Source organism: Apodemus sylvaticus, chromosome 1 (genome assembly GCF_947179515.1).
Source record: "Apodemus sylvaticus chromosome 1, mApoSyl1.1, whole genome shotgun sequence".
NCBI lineage: Eukaryota > Metazoa > Chordata > Mammalia > Rodentia > Muridae > Apodemus > Apodemus sylvaticus.
Genome location: NC_067472.1, coordinates 173,442,601 through 173,448,487, shown reverse-complemented (window position 1 = coordinate 173,448,487; position 5,887 = coordinate 173,442,601).

Sequence of the window (5,887 nt, the reverse complement as noted above, 5' to 3'; positions counted from 1 at the left end):
AGTAGCACACAGAGCAGGACACACTAACCACTCCAGCATACTCGGTTATTGCAATGAACCAGCAATATGGAGCCCCGGAAGTACCCTCCTTCACTCTGACTGGAAGGTAAGACTAAGATCCTGATTGGCCAGCAAGTCATGAGTGACATGAGCACCTCCCTTAAGGTTAAAGTGTGATCAAGGAACAAGGCTTAGTGATTTCTGGGACATGCTTCTAGTCTAAGGCCAACCCTTTTTCAGTTGAGTAGGTGTAAGATTGCCCTGAAGGGATAAGGCAAGGTGGTTCCTCTACCAGGCTTCTTTCCAGAGGCTACCTTTTCCAGATCTGGAGAATTTTGCATTTCAGTAGCACTTGCGCCTGTCTGGCAACACCCTACCCTTCTTGCTTCCAGCACTTCCCCTTCTTCCCCGGGCCGATAGTTTGCAAGGCCAGTTTTTCAATTTGCAGTTTAGTAAACAATCTGGTCTGTATGGGAAGGGTGCTAAGAATATAGTTTTTGGAAACACTAAATTTTTTTCCATGGTTTCATGCTCGAGTGAGGTAAATTGTAGCTACTTTTCCCTTATGAGACTTTACACAACCCTGGGAGAAAAGGAGGAAACAGATGATAAACACTGTGGAGCACTATTGTTAGCCAGCAGATCTTATTCAGTGAAAAGGGGGGAAAAACCCACAGCTGTATTAATAAAGGTACCTAGACGAAGAGAACTGATAGAATGGGTCTCTCTGTGTATGTAGAAAGTGGATTTATTGGAATGGCTTAGAAGCTATGGTCCAACTAGTCCAAAAATGTCTGTCTACAAAGAGGCAGATAAAAAGCACAATAGTCGTTCAGTCCATGGGACTGGATGTCTTGACTAGTCTTCAACATATACCAGAATTATGAAAAAGTAGGCTCTAATGCCAGGTTTTTAAAAAATGAACTTACTAGCCAGAGGTAGGGCATGAAGACAAGGAGAAAATAGTATTGTCTCTTCAGTGAAATTTATAAATGTAGGCTGCGACCAGAAGCTGTGGCCTACATTAAAGGTGTTTCTTATCGCTTTAAAAGATCCAGACTTTAAAAAGGGTTTACAACTAAAAAAAGATATAATTAAGAAACATCCTTCATAATGCCGAATTATTGCAATTTTAGTTAATTCCATGATAACCAATTTGACTACTGGCTGTCAACTTGACTATGTCAGGAATGAACTGCAATCCAGAATTGGTAAGCTCCCCTGTGATCCTAATCTGGAGGCTGGGAGAAACAAGTTTCTGACCTGGATCTTGGCATGGAGATCTTGAGGCATAGTGGCTATGAATACCAGATTACAAGAGGAAAAATCTCAGAGTTCAAAATCATCTGAAACAAAGCAAATCCCAGCTTCAGGCATGGTGGCACACACCTTTAAATCTCAGCCAAACCTCTACTAGAGACTTTCATAAGAAGGAACATTTATTCTCTCTTCTTTGCCTGCATGCCTTATGGGACTGTGCAACTGCTAGATCCTTGTACTTCCATTCACAGCTGCTGCTCACCATTGTTGTGGAATTGGACTACAGACTGTAAGTCATCAACAAATTCCCTTACTATATAAAGACTATCAATAAGTTCTGTGACTCTAGAGAACCCTGACAAATAGACCTACCAAAAATATCTATCACAAGAGCCAAGACAGAAGAACTAAGAAAGATTTCTGTCCTGTTGCAGGAAAGGAGAACCTGGGACTCATTTCCAAAGCAATGCTTTTATTTTTTATCAACAGAAAAAAAAATAGGATTCTAACCTAATCTTACTTAGGGAGTCTGGTATGTTCACATACAGGTTCACTTACTTCTAAGAATCCTAAATAAATCCACTTCTGAAAATGGACACAACGTAAAAAGCAGAGATATTTAAGGACATTCTTAATTCAAACTCATTCAGAAACATATGTAAATGGTAAAATGATGGACAGAAATCCCTCTGGAATGTTCAACTTATACCCTAAGGCCATAGCAGATAATCAAGAAAGCTGGGCAGTAGTGGCACAAGCCTCTAATTCCAGTACTTGGGAGGCAGACGCAGGTGGATTTCTGAGTTCCAGGCCAGCCTGGTCTACAGAGTGAGTTCCAGAACAGCCAGGGATACACAGAGAAACCCTGTCTTGAAAATCCAAAAATAAATAAATGAATAAATAAAAAGATAATCAAGAAAATGATATTGTGAAAGTTGTAAGAGGAAGCTTGCTCATAGAAAGTCCATAGCTGCTTCCATGAACAACTAGAAGGAATGCATTTTAGCTAGCCTTGAGGATGTGCTAATTTTTTCAAACTTTATTTTTCATTTTACATGGGGGTGGGTGAGTATTTGCCTGCATTTATCTGTGCATGATACCTACAGAGGCTAGAAAAGGATATCAGATCCCTTGGGACTAGAGGGATCTGATTACTTCTTAGCTACTATATGGTTTATGAGTATGGGATCTATAGCCTCTGTTAAAACATTCCATGCTCTTAACTGATAAGCCATTGGTCTAGCCTTTACTTTAACATTGATTTTTTTTATATATTGTAATTAAATATATTGTATCACTTTCCTCTTTCTTGTCCTCTCTGCAGTCCTTCTTAAATTTTTCCCAGCCAATTTCTTCCTTGTTACATATTTTTTTCTTGTAAATAAGTCTGCCCAAATATATTAATATAATTTTCTGTTTCCATTTATGTTGGTTGTATGTACATGAATTCACTGTGCATGTCGTATTTTGGGATAATCACGTAGGGAGCTCATCCTTGGATGTGGATACTTCTGCTTTCAAGATAGGTCCACTTTTTAATGAGGAACAGGATGTTGGGGCACAAAGATACTTGTACCCACAGATCACTACGGAAACCAGGAATCTAAGATATTCAGAGGACTGCACTCAGTGAAGAAAATAAAATATCTGCATTCAATCTAAAAGGCTGGAAGTGGATTTTCTTAATCACCCACTGGCCTTTTTGGTATCTGTGTAGGAAGATCTCACATAACTTTTGCTATAGAGGCAGACCTTACCCAAATTCTCCAAAATGACTGGCTTAAATCATTCCTTCCTAAACTACTACCAGTCATTAGGAAAAATGTCATATGTCCTTTTTGGCCTGCTTATATCTCTGTTATTTGTCAGAAAACATATTAGATGCCAGATCTTTTAGCCTAGAGAGCCCACCATCAGAGTCACATGTACTTTGTAAAAGGGTTTCTATGTAGAGATATAGTAAGCTTTATTATAGTCTTGAAATTGCACTGATTGGACTGATTTTAGCCTAGAAACCTTTTTCCAAATTGTAATGTATTTTAAATATGCTGAAAATGAACCACATAATAACCACATAATATTACAGTCCCTGAATTCTAATTCAGATTGACAAAGTCAATCTGTATCTGGATTTTATCCTCATCTCTTAGTGTGGTTCACTTTCTAGTCTCTCATACCTGCGGGGGTCTACTCAACAGAACTCTGGCCCCCAAGTAACCTAGAATGTCTTGTATGGGAAACCTTATCAAGAACAGAAAACATAGCCAGACCTTGGTGGTACACACCTTTAATTCCAGCACTTGGGAGGCAGGGGCAGGCAGATTTCTGAGTTCGAGGCCAGCTTGGTCTACAGACTGAATTCCAGGACAGCCAGAGCTACACAGAGAAACCCTGTCTTGCCAAAAAAAAAAAAAAAAAAAAAAAAAAAACCACCAGCAAAGAAAAAAGAAAAGAAACTTGGGGTGGAAAATACGTTAAAGTTTTAGAGAACTGAAATATTTCCTAGAGGACCCAGGTTTCTCAATTCTCAATACATAAGGCCTCACATTCCTATGTACAACTCAGCTCCAGGAATTCTGACAATATTCCCTGGCCTCTGTGGCCAACAGGCATGAATGGAATAAAAACACACATACAGACAAACAGTCATATGAACAAAATAGCCGTTAAATTTATATTTGTTTTAAAAAGACACAATTTATACCATAAAACATATTTTTCAAGCCAGGTATGGTAGAGCATTTCTTCAGTTCCGGCACTGAGGGCAAAGAGGCAGAAAGATCACTGTGAGTTTGAGAAAGTTCTGTACACACACACACACACACACACACACACTAAGGAAAAGAAGAACAAATGTAAACAACATAGACAAAGAGGACCGTTGAAGAATTGCAACAACACAATCCCTCTTAAGGTAATTTCATGTGTTTGCTATCAGTGCCCATGAAATCATTTTCAAAAATCAATATTGCCCAGGATGGTAACACATTCTATTAACTTTAAGACTTTAGAGGCAAACTCATAATCATGAATTAGAGGCCATGCTGGTTTACATAGTTACTTCATAGTACAACCCATCTAAAATTGAGTTAATATTTTTAAGTGAATATTGTTCTGGCATCTAAAACCAGGAGCAACCATTGAAGAGTAATGCTAAATTTTATTTTACAAGCAGTCCAAACTTGCAGTCTCTTCTGAATTAGAAGAGATAAGCATTCCTGATTAAATGCAGGGGAGCCTGTTTATATGGAAACTCAAGGCTGAGGTACATATAAAATGCTTACAAAAGCAGATTGTTTTGCATTTAATAATTTAGTTGACTATCAACCAGTTCATTGAACACACCATGAAACGACAGAAACAAAGTATGATGTGAAGTCATAAGATTGTTGAGAAAGAACAAATCAAATAAGGTTGACTTTCAACTTGGAACATGAGGAATGAAAAACACCATAGGGAACTATGTAGAAATAAATTAAAGTTTAATAGTTTTAATAGAAAAAGACATAAAAAGTGTCACCTAGTGTTTAACAAGCATAATGTACTTTATTTGTATCTCATTGAGAACCCCGTAATACCTTTATCTTTTAAGTACACTATAATGTATAACACATATTGAATTTTTAATAGATAGCACTATATATTTAATCCTGTGCCTTTGGATCATCATTCTTACCGTGACAGTCTTCTACAGGACAGAAAGCTTAGAAGTAATGACAAGTTGATTTGGTTAGAAGTTGTCTTAGGGCTTCCATTGCTGTGAAGAGATACAATGATGAAAGAACCTTTTTAAAAGAACAAGATTTAATTGGAGCTACCTTACACTTTCAGAGGTTAAAATCAATGATCATCTTGCTGTAAGGAAGGTAGTATCTAGGCAGACATGGTGGTGGAGGAGCCAAGGGTTCTACATCTTTATCCAAAGGAAGTGAGAAAAAGTCTGTCTTCTGTAAGCAGTCAGGTGGTGCCTAGAAGGCCTCAAAGCCCACGTACACCATCCCTGACATCATTCTTTTCTACATAGCAATAGAGATTTTAAAAACTGCATTGCATTTTTACAAAACCATACACTTTGATCAAGGGAATCAAATCAAAGACTCAGAAATAAACTTGATTTTTGATAAAGAAGGCAAAAGTATGGAGTGGAAAAAATAAAGAATGTTCAAAGAATGGTGCTGGTCTCACTGGATGTTTACATATAGAAGAATGAAAATAGATCCATATTTATCACCCAGCACAAAACTCAAGTCCAAGTGGATCAAGGACCTCAACATAAAAGTAGATACATTAAATCTCATAGAATCTCTTCTGAGAAAGTGGGAAATACCCCTGTACACATTGCTACAGGAACCAATAGCTCTAAGCTCTAAGATCAGCAATTGATAAATAAGACCGCACAAAACTGCAAAGCTTCTGGAAGGCAAAGGACCCTGTCAATAGGACAAAACAGCACCTTACTGAATGGGAAAGGATCTTTAACAAGCCAAATCTGACAGAGGGCTAACATCCAAAATGTACCAAAAATTGATGAAGTTAGACACCAACAACCCAAACAACCCAAGTAAAAATGGGTTACAAAGTAAACACAGAATTTGCAATACAGGAATCATGAATGGCCAAGATGCAC